This window comes from Lolium perenne, chromosome 6, assembly GCF_019359855.2.
Source record: "Lolium perenne isolate Kyuss_39 chromosome 6, Kyuss_2.0, whole genome shotgun sequence".
Lineage (NCBI taxonomy): Eukaryota > Viridiplantae > Streptophyta > Magnoliopsida > Poales > Poaceae > Lolium > Lolium perenne.
The window spans coordinates 167754695-167777565 of NC_067249.2; the positions used below are offsets into that span (position 1 = coordinate 167754695).

The window sequence follows — 22871 nt, forward strand, 5'->3', positions numbered from 1 at the left end:
ATATAGGGGGCCAGGTCTCGAGAGATCTGTCCGGGTACGACTAGGTTACAAAGGACCCTAGTTCTATACTTTCCTTGTATCCTTCGCTTCTTCGTCTTGTTCTTCAAGGAATCTTCTTCGGCACCGACGTAGCGGCCCACCTTGCCATCGGGTGTCTTCATGGGCCTCCAGTTGGGTCGCACAGGATAGGGCATTAACAGTTACCCGAAGAGTAATGCCCACGTCACATGGTCCCAAGATTTTATTGATTGATTCATAATTATGGTATTGCTTGTTCAAACTTTTTGTTTCTAGTTATCCTTATAATCTTTTAAAGGTGTCCAAGCATTTATGTTTTGCTTCCACTTATGGGACAAGCTGAGTACCACTTTATTATGTATCTATGCTATGCTCTTGACAATCACTTTGCTTTCCATGCATGATATACATTTTCCTTTGTTTGAATACTATTCATGTTTTAGCATGGTTATTAAGTTTCATTGTTTGATTATATCTATCATGCTTATGTTAGGATTCTATGATTCCAGCTATGTTTGCTTTTACACTTAGATTGATCAAAGTAGTGTGACAGCATGTCACCTCAAAATTTATTTGTTTGTTATCACATACCTACTCGAGGACGAGCATGAGTTAAGCTTGGGGATGTTGATATGTCCCAAACGTATCTATAATTTTTGATGCTCCATGCTTGTTTTGTTACAATTCTTATATGTTTTATGTGCACTTTTCCACACTTTTTAGCATTTTCTGGGACTAACCTATTAACGCAGTGCCGCAGTGTCAGTTCCTGTCTTCTGCTGTTTTTGTGTTTCAGAAAAGTTGTACATGAAAGTTCTCGGAATTGGACGAAACAAAAGCCTAGAGTCTGATTTTTCCGGGACGAAGACAGAGCCAGAAGGACACACACAAGAGAGCTGCCACGTGACAGTACATAGGGCAGGCGCGACCCCACCCTTGGCCGCGCCTGGCCCTTGTACTGGCGCCTCGTCGCCTCGTTTGCTCCGCCCTTCTGCCTATTTATTCCTCGTATCGGGAAAACCCCAGGGAATCGAGCCTCCATCCAAAAAAAAATCCGACGCCGACGCCGCCGTCAACCGAAACCCTAGTTTGGGAGGGTTCTGCAGTCCATCTCGGCACCCTGCCGGAGAGGGAAATCACCGCCGGAGGCCTCTACATCACCATGTCTTCATCCGAGGTGATGCATGAGTTGTCCTCCACGGGACCATGGGTCCATAGCAGTAACTAGATGGCTGTCCTCTCCTTCTTGTGCTTCATCTATAGATCTTGTGAGCTTCCTAACATGATCAAGATCATCTATTTGTAATTGCGACATGTAGGTTTGATGTGGATCCAATTTATAGATATATTGCTTTGGTTGAGATTATGTATTATGTTATTATGATCTTGCATGCTCTCCGTTTCTAGTAGATGCTCTGGCCAAGTAGATGCTAGCGACTCCAAGAGGGAGTATTTATGCTCGATAGTGGGTTCATGCCTCTATTTAACCATGGGAAGTGACTTTGTTCTCTATGGTTGTAGATGTGTTGTTGCTACTAGGGAGAAAAAATCGGTGTTCTATTCAAGGGTAGTTTCATCGTTTACTTTACACACATTGCTTAAAGCGATAGTCCGTTGCTTGCAACTTAATACTGGAGGGTGTTGCAGATGCAATCCTGAAGGTGGATTATTAGTCATAGATGCAGTTGGATTACGGTCTATGTATATTGTTGTAATGCCCGCATATTTTCATAGCATGTATTCTGCACCAACCATTAGTGTAGAATCTATGTTTGTCAATTGCCCATCTGTAATTAGTTTACCCAGCAAATTTATTTTATTGGGGAGGCGCCTCTAGTGAACTATGGACCCCGGTCCTTCTTTTAATTGCAATCTTCTACAACATTTTTCTGTTCTGTTCTATGCAAACAATTATTTTTCCACACGGTTTGTTTAATCCTTTGTTTTCAGCAAAACTAGTGAGCTTGACAACCTCGCTGAAAGTTGGGGACAAAGTACTTGGTTGTTTGTGTGCAGGTCTCCACGTTGCTGTTGACGCCGATAGTGCGCCCTACCATGAGTTGGTTTGCAACACCTCCGGAGAGAACGTTTTTCTCCTACTGGTCGATAAACCTTTGTTTCTTTCTGAGGGAAAACTTCCTGCTGTGCTCATCATACCTTCCTCTTGGGGTTCCACTCAACGTTGCGCATAAATTCTCCTTCATCAACTCCGCGCCCAACATAACCTCATCCTTCGACCATGAGATCATGTTAATCACCTACACCGGATGGATGCTTTGATGACACCAAACACTACTTTGTAAATGGGTATTTATAAAGGTGGCATTAAGTATTTGGAAAGTATAGGTTGAAGCGCGTGGATCAATAGTGGGATTTGTCCATCCAAATGACGGATAGATACACTCTGGGCCCTCTCGGTGGAGTGGAATGCCATCCAACTAGCTTGCAACCATGTGACTAGCTCACAAGTGATGTCATATCACGGTACAAGTAAAGAGTACTTATCGGTAACGAGGTTGAACTAGGTATAGAGATACCGACAATCAAACTTTGGATAAGTAAAATATCGCGCGACAAAGGGAATCGATATCGTATGTTAATGGTTCTTTCGATCATTAAGTCATCGTTGAATATGTGAGATCCATTATGGATCTCCAGGTCCTGCTATTGGTTATTGATCGGAGAAGTGTCTCGATCATGTCTGCATAGTTCACGAACCGTAGGGTGACACACTTAAGGTTCGATGCCGTTTTATGTAGATATGGAATATGGAATGGAGTTCGAATATTGTTCGGAGTCTCGGATGGGATCCAAGACAACACGAGGAGTTCCGGAATGGTTCGGAGAATGAGATTCATATAAAGGAAGTCACACTTCCAAGTTTGGAAATTGGTTCGGTGAATTTATGGAAGGTTCCGGAAGGTTCTAGATGAAGGAGATATGCCCTAGAGGCAATAATAAAGTGGTTATTATTTATATCTTTATGTTTATGATAAATGTTTATATATCATGCTATAATTGTATTAACCGAAACATTAGTACATGTGTGATATGTAGACAAACAAGAAGTCCCTAGTATGCCTCTTAAACTAGCTTGTTGATTAATGGATGATTAGTTTCATAATCATGAACATTGGATGTTATTAATAACAAGGTTATATCATTATATGAATGATGTAATGGACACACCCAATTAAGCGTAGCATAAGATCTCGTCATTAAGTTATTTGCTATAAGCTTTTGATACATAGTTACCTAGTCCTTATGACCATGAGATCATGTAAATCACTTATACCGGAAAGGTACTTTGATTACACCAAACACCACTGCGTAAATGGATGGCTATAAAGGTGGGATTAAGTATCCGGAAAGTATGAGTTGAGGCATATGGATCAACAGTGGGATTTGTCCATCCCGATGACGGATAGATATACTCTGGGCCCTCTCGGTGGAATGTCGTCTAATGTCTTGCAAGCATATGAATGAGTTCATAAGAGACCACATACCACGGTACGAGTAAAGAGTACTTGTCAGGAGACGAGGTTGAACAAGGTATAGAGTGATACCGAAGATCAAACCTCGGACAAGTAAAATATCGCAAGACAAAGGGAATTGGTAATGTATGTGAATGGTTCATTCGATCACTAAAGTCATCGTTGAATATGTGGGAGCCATTATGGATCTCCAGATCCCGCTATTGGTTATTGGTCGGAGTGAGTACTCAACCATGTCCGCATAGTTCTCGAACCGTAGGGTGACACACTTAAAGTTGGATGTTGAAATGGTAGCACTTGAATTATGGAATGGAGTTCGAATATTTGTTTGGAGTCCCGGATGAGATCCCGGACATCACGAGGAGTTCCGGAATGGTCCGGAGAATAAGATTCATATATAGGATGTCATTTTATGTGAAATAAAATGTCGCGGAAGGTTCTATGGAAGGTTCTAGAAGGTTCTAGAAAAGTCCGGAAGAAACCACCAAGGAAGGTGGAGTCCACATGGGACTCCACCACCATGGCCGGCCAGCCCTAGATGGGGTGGAGTCCCAAGTGGACTCCACCATAGGGGGCCGGCCCCCCCCCACATGGGAGGTGGGAATCCCACCTTTGGGTGGGAGTCCTAGTTGGGCTAGGTTTCCCCCTCCTATGGAAGGTTTTTGTTTCGGGTCTTATTCGAAGACTTGGACACCAACACTTGGGATCCACCTATATAATGAGGGGCCAAGGGAGGGGGCCGGCCACCCCAAGACAATAAGCTGGCCGCCCCCCTTGAGTGGCCGGCCACCCCCTCCCAAACCCTAGCTTTGCTCCTCCACTCCATATTGCCCGCGTAGCTTAGCGAAGCTCCGCCGGACTTATACACCGCCACCGACACCACGCCGTCGTGCTGTCGGATTCAAGAGGAGCTACTACTTCCGCTGCCCGCTGGAACGGGGAGGTGGACGTCGTCTTCATCAACAACCGAACGTGTGACCAAGTACGGAGGTGCTGCCCGTTCGTGGCGCCGGAACCGATCGTGATCAAGATCTTCTACGCGCTTTTGCAAGCGGCAAGTGATCGTCTACCGCAGCAACAAGAGCCTCCTCTTGTAGGCTTTGGAATCTCTTCAAGGGTGAGACTCGATACCCCCTCGTTGCTACCGTCTTCTAGATTGCATCTTGGCTTGGATTGCGTGTTCGCGGTAGGAAAATTTTTGTTTTCTATGCAACGTTATCCTACATTGGTATCAGAGCCGTGTCTATGCATAGATGGTTGCACGAGTAGAACACAATGGTTTTGTGGGCGTTGATACTCTTGTTATCTTTAGTTTGAGTACTTTGCATCTTTGTGGCATAGTGGGATGAAGCGGCTCGGACTAACTTTACATGACCGCGTTCATGAGACTTGTTCCTCGTTCGACATGCAACTTGTATTGCATAAGAGGCTTTGCGGGTGTCTGTCTCTCCTACTATAGTGAAGATTCAATTTACTCTTCTATTGACAACATTAGTATCACCGTTGTGGTTCATGTTCGTAGGTAGATTAGATCTCTCTCGAAAACCCTAAACCACGTAAAATATGCAAACCATATTAGAGACGTCTAACTTGTTTTTGCAGGGTTTGGTGATGTGATATGGCCATAATGTGATGATGAATATGTATGAGATGATCATTATTGTATTGTGGCAACCGGCAGGAGCCTTATGGTTGTCTTTAAATTTCATGTTGAGTAGTATTTCAAAGTAGTTGTAATAGTTGCTACATGAGGTGAACAACCATGAAGACGGCGCCATGAACCTTGACGCTACACCGACGATGATGGAGATCATGCCCGTTGATGATGGAGATCATGTCCGTGCTTTGGAGATGAAGATCAAAGGCGCAAAGACAAAAGGGCCATATCATATCACATATGAACTGCATGTGATGTTAATCCTTTATGCATCTTATTTTGCTTAGATCGCGACGGTAGCATTATAAGATGATCCCTCACATTAATATCAAGATAATAAAGTGTTCTCCCCTCGTATGCACCGTTGTACAGTTCGTCGTTTCGAAGCATCTCGTGACGATCGGATGTGATAGACTCAACGCTCATATACAACGGGTGTAAGCAATGTTGCACACGCGGAATACTTGGGTTTGCTTGACGAGCTTAGCATGTACAGACATGGCCTCGGGACAACGGAAACCGAAAGGTTGAACACGAGTCATATGGATGATATGATCAACATGTTGATGTTCACCATTGAAGCTACATCATCTCACGTGATGATCGGTTTTGGTGTAGTGGATTTGGATCGTGTACCACTTAACAACTATGAGGGATGTTGTATTAAGTGGGAGTTCATTAGTAATTAGATTAAAACATGAACTAATTATCATAAACATAGTCTGAGTAGTATTTTGTATTAATTTTGTAGTATTGGCATCCGTTTTCTACCATGCGCTAGTCTTGTAATTGAGATAGAAATACTGTTAAAATCTGACAAGAAACTTTACGGATTGGTACCGTATTGTTAAAGAATCAAGAATTGATTAAGTCCTATTGCAAACTTTTAGTAAACCTCACATTGTTGATTCAAAGAGCTATGGTTTCAATTAGTACCTAAAGTTATCTTGTCTCCGTGAAACTTGAAGTTCAAATCTGTTTGAAAAGTAAGGAGCTGAAAATTTAGTTTTCAGAAATAATCAAGGTATGAGATATATGTGATATCTAAGACCTTATTGCAAGATGATAGAATATAATTTGGTGAGACTACATAAACTCATAAGTTTTATGGGAATGTACGAAGGTTGAAGACGCAAGGCGTCACAATCCTCCAACTATTGGGGCACTAACGATATTCGCATATCCACGAAGTTATCATCCTTAGTAGGCACCGTTGCTAAGACTCGTCGTATCGAAGCATCACGTGATGATCGGGTGTGATAGATTCTACGTGTGCATACAACGGGTACAAGCCAGATTTGCACATGCGAATACTAAGGATAAACTTTATGAGCCTAGCATGTACAGACATGGTCTCAGAAAGTTGTCATGAATTGATGGATAAAATTATGAGTGAAATTGTTCATCATATTAAAAAGTTACTAATAGTGAAATCTAGAACACTTGTCATATGATGATCAACTTCAAAATAAGTACTTCAAGGTTATTGGTATTAGACCAACAAACCTAGAAGTTAATGATATTGAAGTGTTTTTCTGAATAATGAGGAAAGCTAAAAGAGAAACTACAAAAGATATTTTGGCAGAAGAAAAGAAAAGACTAGAAAGTCTAGCTCAGGTGTATATCAATGATATACATGTTATGGATTTATTCCTCATTTGGTCACACAATGAAATTCTTGGGTATTTGTACCATATTGGTTGGTATGAAGTGTCATACAAAACAACGCAATACAAGAATACAATGGCCTAAGTGACTGACAAGGAATATGATAGGAATGCACGTCTGGAACAAAAATAAAGTGTTATTATGTTCATCGTTGGCATTCTATCTAGCCCTTAGAATTTATAATAAAGAACTTAATAATTGTTATTTTGCTCTTGTCAAATAAAAACAATGAGTTGTTCAAATTATGACATTACTCCATGAACGATGGATAAGTTATTATAAATTTTAATGGTGAAACACACATACATAACACTGATGCTAAAAATGCCATAAGGCAAATGATTTGAATTCCACTTATTTGTGGAACCGCCATTTAGGTCATGTTAGAAAGGAACGCATGAAGGAACTCTATGCAAATGGATTTTTGGAGTCATTTGATTTTTGAATCATTTGGCGCTTGCAAATCTTTTCTAAAGAAAATGATTAAAATACCGTTCATAGGCCAAAAGTTGAACGGGCAACTAACTTAGTGAAAAAAATACATGATGATGTATGTGGTTCACTGAGCATAGTTGTGTGCGGGAGATTCTTCTACTTCATGAAAACTTTCAACAATGAATTGAGTATATATATGTGGATATATTCAATAAGGAAGAAGTTTGAAACATTTGAATGGATTCAATTAAATTTCAGCATGAAGTGGAAATCATCGTAATAGAAAAGTCAAATATCTATGATTGGATCATGGTGAAAATATTTGAGTTACGAGTTTTAGCGAACATCTAGGAGAGTTATGAAATTGTTCTACAACTTACGTTTTTTTGGAATATCATAAGTGATGATGAAGTATCCAAGAGATATATCCAAACTTTGTTGGATCAATGATGAGATAAAATATTGATGCCATTATATTTTTGTGGATTATGCTTTAGTGACTACCGCTTTTACACTGAATAGAGCATCATCATGATCCGTAGAAATGACACCATACGAGTTATGGCATGGGTATAAACCCTAATAGTCCTTTCTTTAAATTTTGGTCTAAAAGTTAACAACCAAAATCGGATGAATGTCTTTGTTGGTTATCCCAGAGAATTGATTGGGAATTCTTCCCACTATGGAGACAAAGACAAAAGTGTTTGTCAATGTTTCTTATTTCCAAGAAATTGTTTCTAGTGAAGTATTTGAGTGGGAGGACAATATAATTTGATAAGGTTTATAAAACTGAGCATAATGATCAGAGTAGCGCAGCATCGGAATTGGTTTCGGAAGCGGCCACGACGATCATGGCTCCCATGACTACAAAGTGTTTTAGCCATGGAGATCGAAATACATATTGAACCTTGTAGGTATGGTTTACTTTGTGTTCAAATAAATGATTTGTGGACAAAGGATTGATTTTGAACAATGATAAACCAACTACAAACAAAGAAGTTATGATGGGCCCTGACTCCGTTAAAATGGCTATATGCCATGAAATCCAAGATAGATAAATACTTTTTGAAAGTAAATGGATCTATACAATTTATGGACTTGGATAGAATATCCTTAAAGAAGCTCGACTTGTCGAAAAATTGTTTACGACAAAGTTCAAAGAGTTGACTACGATAAGATTAGATCTTCCATAGCAATGCTTATAGTCTATGTGGATTATTCTAGTAATCACTACATATTTCTTTTATGAGATATGCTAGTAGGATGGCAAAATACATTACTTATCAGAAGTATGTATTAAAAGGTGTATACAAGATACAACCAAGAGTTTTGCTGGTCCGTGGAATACTAGATAGGTATACAAACTTCAATTTGATGAAGTAAGTATAGCGGAGTTTGAATCTTCACTAGATGAAATAGTCAAAGAGTTTTTGATTTCATCAGAGACGATGAAGAGGCTTGCATTTGCAAGAAATTAAGTGGGAGCGCTGAGACATATTTATAATACTTTATGTAGATGACATATAGTTGGTTATAAATAATGTAATTATATACTTGATTAAAATGTTTCATTGAAAATTAACTTCAATGAAAGGATATAAAACATATTTAGTGTCAAGATCTATGAAGATAGATTGAAACACATAATAAGTTTAAGTCAAAGTACATAGAATGGATATTGAAATAGTTCAATATAGAAATATTAAGAAAATGTTCTTGTCATGTGAAGGTTTAACAAGACTTGAGTGTATCTGACACTCGATGAGTAAAAACACATGAGTGATTTTAGATCACGAATAATATGTACAAAATCAGATATCTTGTGCTCTAAAATGTTATGAGCATATACCGGAATGATTCATAAGATGATCATTGGACGACAGTAAGAATGTCCTTGAGTACTTTAGAAGAACCAAGGATATATATATATATTTTTATGAAGAAATGACAAACAAATCATTGTAAGGTGTTACACCAATATTGTTTTTGTCACATATAAAATATAATTTCAATCTCAAATTAGACTAAGTGTTGTTTAAAAGGTAGCACAATGAGCTAGAAGTTGTCTATGCTAGATTTAGAAGAGTTCTAAATATTGTGACGGATTCTACAAAAGAAGGCAGAATATGTCATTGCTTTGACAATGACAAAGGATGTTAAAGTCAAGAGGTTCTTTGAGAACTTGGTGTAGTTCCGACAGAGTCAGAACTTTGAAGCTATATTGTATGTGACAATATTAGTGACATATTTCAGACCGCGGAATTAAGGTTCCACCAGAAGACCAAACATATTTAATGCCGACTCATTTGGAAATGAGTGATGCGTTGAAACGCAAATGAATTACAAAATACATACGTTTCTGAGCGTGTCAGATCCGTTGACTAAAAACCTCTCCCGTGAGCAATACATGATAAAGCACCATAAGGCCAAGGTGTTATATCTTTACAAATGTAAACTAGATTATTGACTCTAGTGCAAGTGGGAGACTGAAGGAGATATGCCCTAGAGGCAATAATAAAGTGGTTATTATTTATATCTTTATGTTTATGATAAATGTTTATATATCATGCTATAATTGTATTAACCGAAACATTAGTACATGTGTGATATGTAGACAAACAAGAAGTCCCTAGTATGCCTCTTAAACTAGCTTGTTGATTAATGGATGATTAGTTTCATAATCATGAACATTGGATGTTATTAATAACAAGGTTATATCATTATATGAATGATGTAATGGACACACCCAATTAAGCGTAGCATAAGATCTCGTCATTAAGTTATTTGCTATAAGCTTTTGATACATAGTTACCTAGTCCTTATGACCATGAGATCATGTAAATCACTTATACCGGAAAGGTACTTTGATTACACCAAACACCACTGCGTAAATGGATGGCTATAAAGGTGGGATTAAGTATCCGGAAAGTATGAGTTGAGGCATATGGATCAACAGTGGGATTTGTCCATCCCGATGACGGATAGATATACTCTGGGCCCTCTCGGTGGAATGTCGTCTAATGTCTTGCAAGCATATGAATGAGTTCATAAGAGACCACATACCACGGTACGAGTAAAGAGTACTTGTCAGGAGACGAGGTTGAACAAGGTATAGAGTGATACCGAAGATCAAACCTCGGACAAGTAAAATATCGCAAGACAAAGGGAATTGGTAATGTATGTGAATGGTTCATTCGATCACTAAAGTCATCGTTGAATATGTGGGAGCCATTATGGATCTCCAGATCCCGCTATTGGTTATTGGTCGGAGTGAGTACTCAACCATGTCCGCATAGTTCTCGAACCGTAGGGTGACACACTTAAAGTTGGATGTTGAAATGGTAGCACTTGAATTATGGAATGGAGTTCGAATATTTGTTCGGAGTCCGGATGAGATCCCGGACATCACGAGGAGTTCCGGAATGGTCCGGAGAATAAGATTCATATATAGGATGTCATTTTATGTGAAATAAAATGTCGCGGAAGGTTCTATGGAAGGTTCTAGAAGGTTCTAGAAAAGTCCGGAAGAAACCACCAAGGAAGGTGGAGTCCACATGGGACTCCACCACCATGGCCGGCCAGCCCTAGATGGGGTGGAGTCCCAAGTGGACTCCACCATAGGGGGCCGGCCACCCCCCACATGGGAGGTGGGAATCCCACCTTTGGGTGGGAGTCCTAGTTGGGCTAGGTTTCCCCCTCCTATGGAAGGTTTTTGTTTCGGGTCTTATTCGAAGACTTGGACACCAACACTTGGGATCCACCTATATAATGAGGGGCCAAGGGAGGGGGCCGGCCACCCCAAGACCATAAGCTGGCCGCCCCCCTTGAGTGGCCGGCCACCCCCTCCCAAACCCTAGCTTTGCTCCTCCACTCCATATTGCCCGCGTAGCTTAGCGAAGCTCCGCCGGACTTCTACACCGCCACCGACACCACGCCGTCGTGCTGTCGGATTCAAGAGGAGCTACTACTTCCGCTGCCCGCTGGAACGGGGAGGTGGACGTCGTCTTCATCAACAACCGAACGTGTGACCAAGTACGGAGGTGCTGCCCGTTCGTGGCGCCGGAACCGATCGTGATCAAGATCTTCTACGCGCTTTTGCAAGCGGCAAGTGATCGTCTACCGCAGCAACAAGAGCCTCCTCTTGTAGGCTTTGGAATCTCTTCAAGGGTGAGACTCGATACCCCCTCGTTGCTACCGTCTTCTAGATTGCATCTTGGCTTGGATTGCGTGTTCGCGGTAGGAAAATTTTTGTTTTCTATGCAACGTTATCCTACACTAGAATCATCTGGAACAATTCACTATGGCAGGTGCAGTCCTGGAGGGATTCCACCAGCCCTAGCCAACCCACCAAGTGGGAAGGTCGAGTCCATGGTGGACTCCACCATGGTGGCCGGCCAACAAGAGAAGGAAAGGGAGAAATCCCTTTCCCTCTAGGTTTTCAATTTTGGTAAGTTTGGGAGTTGGACTCCATAGTGGTTTTTGGGGGAACCCTAGGTTTTCCACCTATATATAGAGGAGGAGAGGGAGGGGCTCCTAGGTCGGCGCCACCACCAGGGGGCTCCTAGGCCGGCGCCCCAAGTGCCCCCTCTCCCAAACCCTAGCTACTCCCTCCTCCCTCTTTCTCCCACAGTGCTTACGGCGAAGCCCTGCCAGAGATCTCCACCACCACTATCATCACGCCATCATGCTAGCGGGATTCCAAGGAGGATCTACTACACCCGCTGCCTGCTGGAACGGGGAGAAGGACGTCATCATCAACACCGTACGTGTGACTAAGTGCGGAGGTGCTGCCCGATTGTGGCACCGTCAAGATCTTCTCTGCGCTTTTTGAAAGCAGCAAGTGATCGACTACATCCTCCACGAGATTTATGTCATTAATGCTTAGCAATCTTTGAGGGTATGTTGATCTTCACCTCGTTGCTACCATCTACTAGATTAGATCTTGGCTTGTTATTCGTTCTTGCGGTAGGAATTTTTTTGTTTTCTATGCTTCGAATCCCTACAGTGGTATCAGAGCCGTGTCTATGAATATATTGGTTGCACGAGTAGAACACAATGGTTTTGTGGGCGTTGATGTTTTTTTGTCGTTTGTTTATCGTGTATTTTGCATGCTGCGGCATGGTGGGATGAAGCGGCCCGGGCTAACTTTACATGACCGCGTTCATGATACTTTTGCTCCACGCTTGACATGCAACTTGTATTGCATAAGTGGCTTTGTGGGTGTCTGTCTCTCTCGCCATAGTTAAGATCCAATTTACAATTTGCACTTGACAACACTTGTATCAGAGTTGTGGTTCATGTTCGTAGGTAGATTGGATCTTACTCGAAAACCCTAAGCCAAGTAAAATATGCAAACAAAATTAGAGGCGTCTAACTTGTTTTTGCAGGGTTTGGTGATATGATATGGCCTTGATGAGATTATGAATATACTTGATGTATGAGATGATTCTTATTGTATTGTGGCAACCGACAGGAGCCTTATGGTTGTCTTTAATTTCGTTTCGATTCATCATGTAGTAGTTTTATTTCAAAGTAGTTGTAATAGTTGCTACGAGTGGTGGACAACCATGAAGACGGCGCCATGGACCTTGACGCCCCGCCGATGATGATGGAGATCATGCCCGTTGATGATGGAGATCATTCCCGTGCTTTAGAGATGAAGATCAAAGGCTCAAAGATAAAAGGGGCATATCATATCATTATGAATTGCATGTGATGTTAATCCTTTTTATGCATCTTGTATTGCTTAGATCACGACGGTAGCATTATAAGATGATCCCTCTCACTAAAAATCAATATAATAAAGTGTCCGTCCTTAGTTAGCACCATTGCTAAGACTCGTTGTTTCGAAGCATCACATGATGATCGGGTGTGATAGACTCAACGTGTGCATACAATGTGCAAGCCAGATTTGCACATGGGGAAACTAAGGTTTAACTTGACGAGCCTAGCATGTAGAAAAATGGCCTCAAAACACAGCAAAACGAAAGGTTAAGCATGAATCATATAGATGATATGATGAACATGTCGATGTTTGCCATTGAAGCTACATCATCTCTCGTGATGATCGGACTTGGTAAAGTGGATTAGGTTCATGTAATCACTAAGGCAACGTGAGGGATGTTGTCTTGAGTGGGAGTTCACCTAGTTAATTTAAGAATTAATACTAAACTCAATTTATCATGAACTTAGTCCAAATTTCATTTTAATTAAAATTTTGTAGAATTGGCATCCGTTTTCTACATTGCGCTAGGCTTCTCATTGAGATAGAAACTATGTTAAATCTGACAAGTAACTTTACGGACTAGTACCATATCGTTAAAGAATCAAGAAATGGTTAAGTCCTATTGCAAACTTTTGGTAATCTTCAAATTGTTGATTCAAAGACCAATGGTTTCAATTAGTATCTAAAAATTATCTTGTCTCCGTGAAACTTGATGTTCAAATCCGTCTGAAAAGTAAGGAGCTGAAAATTTTGTTTTCAGAAATAAACAAGGTGTGAGATATATGTGATATCTAAGACCTTATTACAAGATGATAGAATATAATTTAGTGAGACTACATAAACTCATAAGTTTTATGGGAATGTACGAAGGTTGAAGACGCTAGGCGTCCCGATCCTCCAACTAGTTGGGCACCAACATTATTCGCATATCCATATAAGCCATAGTAGCTTCATCATGAAATTGTCATGATTTGATGGATAAAATTATGAGTGAAATTGTTCATCACATTAAAATGTTACTAATAGTGAAATCCGGAACACTTGTCATGTGATGATCAACTTCAAAGTATGAACCTCAGGATTATTTGTATTTGACCAACAAGCCTAGAATTTATTGATGTTGAAGTGTTTTCTGAAGTATGAGGAAACTCGAAAGAGAAACTACAAAAAGATTTTGGCAGAAAGAAAGAAAAGACTAGAAAGTCTAGCTCACGTGTATATAGATGATATACATGTTATGAATGTATTCATTGATTGGTCAAACAATGGAATTCTTGGGTATTTGTACCAAATTGGTTGGTATAAAATGTCATACAACACAACGCAATACAAGAATACAATGGCCTAAGTGACTGACAAGGAATGTGGTAATAATGCACGTCTGGAACAAAATAAAGTGTTACTATGTTCGTCGTTGGCATTCTACCTAGCCCTTCAGATTTATAATAAAGAACTTAATAATTTTTATTTTGCTCTAGTCAAATAAAAGCAATGAGTTGTTCAAATTATGACCATACTCCATGTACGATGGATAAGTTATTATAAATCGTAATGGTGAAACACACATGCATAACGCTGATGCTAAAATGCCATAACGCAAATTATTTGAATTCCACTTATTTGTGGAACCTCCATTTAGGTCAAGTTAGAAAGGAACACATGAAGAAACTCCATGCAAATGGACTTTTGGAGTCATTCGATTTTGAATGGTTTGGCACTTGCAAATTATTTCTAAAAGGGAATGACTGAAACACCGTTCATAGGCCAAGAGTTGAATGGTCAACTAGCTTAGTGGAAACATACATGATGATGCATATGGTTCATTGGGCATAGTTGTGTGCGGAAGATTCTTCTACTTCATGAAAACTTCCAACGATGAATTGAGTGTATATATTTGGATATATTTATTCAACAAGGAACAAGTATGAAACATTTGAATAGATTCAAATAAATTTCAGCATGAAGTGGAAATCATCATCATGGAAAAGTCAAATATCTATGATTGGATCATGGTGGAAATATTTGAATTACAAGTTTTAGCGAACATCTAAGAGAGTTACGAAATTGTTCCACAACTCACGTTTCTCGGAACACCATAGTCATGATGGAGTATTTGAGAGACGTATCCAAACTTTGTTGGATTAATGATGATATAAAATAAAATGATGCCATTTTTGTAGATTATGCTTTAGAGACTACCGCTTTTACACTAAATAGAGCGACATCATAATCTGTTGATATGACATCATAAGAGTTATGGCCTGGATATAAACCCTAACATTCATTTCTCAAATAAAATCGTATGAATGTCTTTGTTGGTTATCCCAGAGAATAAAATGGGAATTCTTTCCACTATAAAGTCAAAGACAAAAGTGTTTGTCGATGTTTCTTGCTTATTTTCAAGAAATTGTTTCTCGCGAAATATTTGACTGGGAGGAAAATGAAACTCGATAAGGTTGATGAACCTGAACATGGTGAGCAGAGTAGCGCAACATCAGAAATGGTTCCGGAAGCAGCCACGAGGCTCATAGCTCCCATGTCTACAAAGTGTTATAGCCATGGAGATCGAAATACCTATTGAACCTTGTAAGTATGGTTTACTTTGTGATCAAATAAATGATTTATGGACAAAGGATTGATTTTGAACAATGATAAACCAACTATATACAAAGAAGTTATGATGGACCCTGACTCCGTCAAAATGGTTAAGAGTCATAAAATCCAAGATAGCATCTATAATAAAGCTTGGAGATTGGTAAACCTTCTGAAGGAATAAATAATTTTTGAAAGTAAGTGGATTGATACATCTCCGACGTATCGATAATTTCTTATGTTCCATGCCACATTATTGATGATATCTACATGTTTTATGCACACTTTATGTCATATTCGTGCATTTTCTGGAACTAACCTATTAACAAGATGCCGAAGTGCCAGTTGCTGTTTTCTGCTGTTTTTGGTTTCAGAAATCCTAGTAAGGAAATATTCTCGGAATTGGACGAAATCAACGCCCAGGGTCCTATTTTGCCACGAAGCTTCCAGAAGACCGAAGAGGAGACGAAGTGGGGCCACGAGGTGGCCAAACCACAGGGCGGCGCGGCCCAAGCCCTTGCCGCGCCGACCTATGGTGTGGGCCCCTCGTGACGCCCCTCGACATGCCCTTCCGCCTACAAATAGCCTTCGTCGCGAAACCCCCAGTACCGAGAGCCACGATACGGAAAACCTTCCAGAGACGCCGCCGCCGCCAATCCCATCTCGAGGGATTCAGGAGATCGCCTCCGGCACCCTTCCGGAGAGGGGAATCATCTCCCGGAGGACTCTACGCCGCCATGGTTGCCTCCGGAGTGATGTGTGAGTAGTCTACCCCTGGACTATGGGTCCATAGCAGTAGCTAGATGGTTGTCTTCTCCCCATTGTGCTTAATTGTCGGGTCTTGTGAGCTGCCGAACATGATCAAGATCATCTATCTGTAATTCTATATGTTGTGTTTGTTGGGATCCGATGAATAGAGAATACTATGTTATGTTGATTATCAATTTATATCTATGTGTTGTTTATGATCTTGCATGCTCTCCGTTATTAGTAGATGCTCTGGCCAAGTTGATGCTAGTAACTCCAAGAGGGAGTATTTATGCTCGATAGTGGGTTCATGTCTCCGTGAATCTGGGGGAGTGAGAGAAACCTCTAAGATTATGGATGTGCTGTTGCCACTAGGGATAAAACATTGGTGCTATGTTCGAGCATGTAGTCACTGATTACATTACGCGCAATACTTAATGCAATTGTCTGTTGTTAGCAACTTAATACTGGAGGGGGTTCAGATGATAACCTGAAGGTGGACTTTTTAGGCATAGATGCATGCTGGATAGCGGTCTATGTACTTTGTCGTAATACCCAATTAAATCTCACAATACTCATCATAATATGTATGTGCATGGTCATGCCCTCTTTATTTGTCAATTGCCCAACTGTAATTTGTTCACCCAACATGCTGTTTATCTTATGGGAGAGACACCTCTAGTGAACTGTGGACCCCGGTCCAATTCTCTATACTGAAATACAATCTACTGCAATACTCGTTCTACTGTTTTCTGCAAACAATCATCATCCACACTATACATCTAATCCTTTGTTACAGCAAGCCCGTGAGATTGACAACCTCGTTGTTTCGTTGGGGCAAAGTACTTGGTTTGTGTTGTGCAGGTTCCACGTTGGCGCCGGAATCCCTGGTGTTGCGCCGCACTACATCTCGCCGCCATCAACCTTCAACGTGCTTCTTGGCTCCTACTGGTTCGATAAACCTTGGTTTCATACTGAGGGAAAACTTGCCGCTGTACGCATCACACCTTCCTCTTGGGGTTCCCAACGGACGCGTGCTGTACGCGTATCAAGCACTTTTTCTGACGCCGTTGCCGGGGAGATCAAGACACGCTGCAAGGGGAGTCTCCACATCCCAATCTGTTTACTTTGTTTTTGTCTTGCTTAGTTTTATTTACTACTTTGTTTGCTGCACTAAATCAAAATACAAAAAAATTAGTTGCTAGTTTTACTTTATTTGCTATCTTGTTTGCTATATCAAAAACACAAAAAAATTAGTTACTTGTATTTGCTTTACTTATTTCAACATGTTTCCTTTTAATTTTACCGTAAAAAACATGCCGGTAGGACGTGGGTCTATAATCTCCACTACTATTAAAAGAGCTAGAGCGGCAGATCTAGATGATCTTGACCGTTTAATCAACAAAATCAATGGTTCAGATTACCCCTAAAACAGTGTTAGACGCTCCCGTCCCACGCCTAACCAAACCATCCCACGACTAATCGTCGAACCGCTAAAAACAGCTCCCTCCCCCAGATGGCCCAGCCCGACAACCACCTCCAGGACATGCACGATGCCCGGATGCCGCACTAATCCCCGCGCCGACCTGCGGATGCCGCACGCTGCTACACGCCGCCGCGCCGCCCTCTGCAGTTCATGTACCAACGCCACCACACAAACGCATGTTCTTCTGCGCTCTGCGCTGCCGCCCACGCCCAATCCGACCTCTGCCGCCGATGTGCACCACCAATCGCTGCCCCGGAGCAGCCGGCGTTCATCCACGGCTGAGGACGAATCTGCTTCGCTGTGCTAAATCGCCTCATCAGGGACACGGGAATCGGCACCACCGTCGCTCCCCAGTGTCTCTCAGAAGGTCTTCTCTTTCCGTACTCTGATATTATTCTTGCTTATTGCTTGATCTATCTTAACCTCTACTGGCGGTTCTTTTGGAGATCCTATTTTGGTTTGACCTCCCCATCGATTTTTGAAGCTGGCAATTGGAACTTCGGAAGGTCAACCTTGCACTTTGGTTCGATGGCCGTCGTTCAAGTGGAAGATTCAAGGATTGCTTTCTCTTTTGTGATACAACTGTCTCCATTATCGATTGTCCATTTTTATGATCAACCTGTACTAACTCCACCGGATGTTCATGACACTGCAGAAAATGTACAGAAGCAGGACTACTTGATGCACGTTGTTTTCTGTCCATAGGGCAAAAACTGTTTCTCTCGGTAGAAGTGCATCAAATAGCATCTTCAGAATCAGACACTACGGTTGATTTGGTATTGTTAACTTGGGCATCGGATGGACAGTTCACAAGTGAGCTGATCAATATTCTGGTTGGGAATACTTGTATAGCTGAATTCTCAATGCATACTGCTGCATCTTCACAGGTGTCGCTTTCCTTGTACTTGCATTTTTTAGGAGGATTGGTAGAAGTATTGAGAAGAGATGTATCTGAGGCTTACTGTCTGCCCTTGCTGCATTTTTAGATCTATTTGCATATACTTCGGCACAAAGGCATAAATTTAGATTATGGTTTTTTGTCCTGGGCATGTTTAAATTCAGATCACGGTGCATTCTCTTGTACTTTCATGTGCGTTTCAGATTTTTAGAGATGCTTTAGCTGCAGTTTTTTGTGATAGGCATGGTCATTCTCAACACCAATTGCACATAGGTCTATTTGAAGGTTTATTTACCAATAGAAAATAAAGATTGTGCCATCCTCTAAAGTAGAAGACACACAGTTCCTCTTGCTATCTTTTCTTCTGCTAGCTTAACCATACCACCGACCAGGATTTCTTTTGCACTGACAACCTTTTCGTTGTGACCGGTGGTTCCTTCATAGGGCAAAGGCGTAAATTTAGATTATGGTTTTCTGCCCTTGCTGCATTTTTAGATCTATTTGCATATAGTTCGGCACAAAGGCGTAAATTTAGATTATGGTTTTTTGTCCTAGGCATGTTTAAATTCAGATCACGGTGCATTCTCTTGTACTTTCATGTGCGTTTCAGATTTTTAGAGATGCTTGAGGTGCAGTTTTTTGTGATAGGCATGGTCATTCTCAACACCAATTGCATATAGGTCTATTTGAAGGTTTATTGACCAATAGAAAATAAAGATTGTGCCATCCTCTAAGAATGCTTTATGATATAGCAGTTTTACTCGAGTATGAAGGGCTGCGTTTTTGTGGTTTCAGTAAATTGTGAATGCTTTTCCAAGCTAGAAGATATGAGGATATAGGTATATATGCCATAATAAGGCAGCTATATAGTAATTCACGTGTAGTAGTGGGGATTGTGCTCATGCTATGTCAAGGACTGCAGAAAGCTATAAAAATAAATTGGATACTCTGCATATTTTCTAAATTTTCGATAAATGCTTCAATTCTGATGCATGGAATAGTTCTGACTTGGGCCAGTGCTTAATCTTCTTGTGCACTTGATCCTTGATTAATCATGTTAAATTTTATGTCTGTAACATGTTTGTCCTAGATTAATTGGTGATTGTGTACAGTTTCTAAAGTAGAAGACACACAGTTCCTCTTGCTATCTTTTCTTCTGCTAGCTTGACCATACCACCGACCAGGATTTCTTTTGCGCTGACAACCTTTTCGTTGTGACCGGTGGTTCCTTCATGCCAACGGTCAGCATTCATGTGGCCAACGAAAAGGAATGTCTCCTTCCGATGTTGTCTGCTCTGTCCAAGGCGCGGTAGCCCCTCAGACCTTGGGCAAGCAAGGCATGGTAGGTCTACTTATCTCCAGCGAACGCTTGACTAATTCTAGAGCAAGCAAAAGTGGGATCATATCTTTTCCGGTCTGAAAGACCAATGTTTTTTAGTCCCAACAAGTGTTCAATTGTGAGGTCATGTTTTTTCTACTGATCAATGTTTTTTCTAGAGGTGATATTTTTGGACTCACCCATTTAGAGGAGGCATGCAATGATACTTGGTCCTATAAATGGTGAACTCCAGGTTTTAGCGCCTCTATGGTATAGAAAGTTCTCACCAGACATTATATTATCCCCTGTATGTTTTCATTTATAATGGAAATCATGCAGTCAACTCCTTCATGTGTGATAAACTAGGTGATATTTTTGGACTTCCTATTCAGTGAGGCCTGCAATGCCAATATCTTACCGTGCTCCAAGAAATCCTAGCACTCACTGATGACAATGATACCTTGTTCAATAAATGGCGAACTCCATGTTTTAGCACCTCTAAGGTATAGAAAATTCTCACCGGACATTATATCATCCCTTTAAGTTTTCATTTGTAATGGAAATAGCATTCAGTCAACTCCTTCATATGTGATCGATAAACCAGGTGATATTTTTGGAGTTCCTATTCAGATGAGGCCTCCAATGCCAGCATCTTATTCTGCTCCGAAAATATCCTAGCTTTCACTAATGAGAATGATATTTGGTACTGTAAATGGAGAGCTCCAGATTTTAGGTATATTGCATTCTCACTGCACGTTATATCATCCTGTAAATTTTCATCTGTTATGGAAATCACGCCATCAACTCACACGCAGTTTATTTTTCGCTTTACTTATGGATAGGATTAATACAAGAGCTCTGCTGCAGCACATAATTTCTTATTGGAAGATTATATGTGTGTATTTGCGCAATGAACTCAAAATTGCGATAAAAGATCATTTTTTTCATTCAATATCGTTTGCCTCCAGATGCTGGAAATATCGTTCTTCCGATTTCACAGCTACAGATTGTGTCTACACTAACATTTAAAATATGTTGGCTGCCCCTCTTCATATGAAAATTATTACACCAAACGGGTAGAGTATCATGTGCTGCAGTAGGCAATTGGTATATATACCGGTTACCTTCAAAAGGAAAAATCTGCGAGTTGATAAGGACCCTCACAGGAGGGAACTTCACCTAGGCGTAAAGTGATTGTGCTGCCAGAGTGTTTCTCTTTTCTTTTCTTGACAACTTTGAAAGAAGAATAATAACGGAAATGTCACTACTTTCAGATGTCCATACTCACCTATACCTATTCTTCTGTTATTATTTGTTTTTTTTATCATGGATAAATGAGCAAGGGTCCATTTAGTTTGGCTTCCAGGGGTTCCATCGGGTACTGCGTATTATTGCAAACTGCTTTTTTTTATAAGTAAGCATGCTATTTCTGGCTCGCCTAATTGATGCAATTTTGCATGCACTCAGTGTTGCTGTTTATTTCTCAATTAGTTTAGAAAGATATCGTTTTGGTATGTGATTGTGAGATATATGTTATTCACTTTAGTATTCATCCGGTTGTGTGTGTTTTGATCATTTGCAGTAAGTAATCAGATGTCGGAAATTCCATAATACCTTATGAAGGTTAGTTGCAGTTTATATCACCATTCAGGTACCACTTCAGCTCTGAAGTACCCAGGTTAACTATGCCTTTTTCTCAGCTTTTCAATAGTTTACACCAACATATTAGTGCCAATTGCAGGATTGCATCTCTACTAGCGGAACACAAAGCAAAGCTACTTTCCAATTATAACCATATTTAAAAATTAATCTCTTTTTTTCAACGAGATTATCTATGCGGCGACATAATACAACTTGAGAAACGTTACCACACTAAGATGATACTATGGACACTTCTTAGTATGAATCATCGTTTAAGAGAGATGGTCTTCATACACCTTCAGAGGCTTATGTTTTCTTTCAGCGAAGTACTCTATCTCAACTCTGGAGCACAAATGGAGAAAGTAACTATGCTTCTACAGTATATTGAGCTCAAGGTCATGTATTTGACTATGTGTGGTTATCATGGGGTAAAGTAACAATGAAGTCTCAAAATCCTATTGTTGTAAGTTTTACTGTTCTTTTAGTTGAGTTTATGAGTCATAGTTCAACAAATGCTAATTCCATAGTTCAATACAGACCTTCTGTTCTGAACTCTAATTGGGATAATTGCGCTTTAATACTGAGTCTATGACTATGACATGGTTAATCAATTAGAGACACCATGTTTTTTAAGAAGATAGATTAGAAATACCCATATATTAATATGAAACAAATTTTGAATCATATATAGTTGTTCCATTTGAATAAAATGAAGATAGTTCTATCTTCAAATTTTCTATCTTCAAATATATATAAAAATATATATTGTACATAGTAGCATCTAGGCTCTTGCGCTAGAATTTTAGGAAGTTTTCAATCAGTTATAAAACAGATGCAGTTGTAAAACAAATCTAAAATTGTAATCGCCAAGTGCATATTGTTATGGTGGCCTTCTTCAAACATCGCATTCACATATACACTCTAGGATCTTCGGCTCTGCCGACTACATAGGTCCTCCATACTCCCTTCAATAAATATTTTTTACAGGATGAAATGATCCTTATTCATTGTGGTAGAGCACTTCAGGGATCTGTCGAGTCGGGTGAATTTAGAGGATATTTGAATCCTTTCTGCATGTTATCATCCATGGCATGTCTAACTAGGGACCAGGAGATGAATTCTGAAAAGAGAGCTCGCTCCCTTCACTCCTAGGTTCCCATTTACGTGTCAACGATTAACAACATTAGTGTTG

General features: G+C 40.3%; 1 long non-coding RNA gene across 1 annotated transcript; it reads left to right on the forward strand.

The window, feature by feature from the left end:
• Positions 1-18566: 18566 nt before the first annotated feature.
• LOC127306998 (uncharacterized) lies at positions 18567-22326 on the forward strand. The gene is made up of 6 exons (XR_007855023.2): positions 18567-20062; positions 20218-20308; positions 20405-20541; positions 20643-20771; positions 21621-21689; positions 22002-22326. It is a non-coding gene; the product is annotated as an uncharacterized lncRNA (long non-coding RNA).
• Positions 22327-22871: the final 545 nt, after the last annotated feature.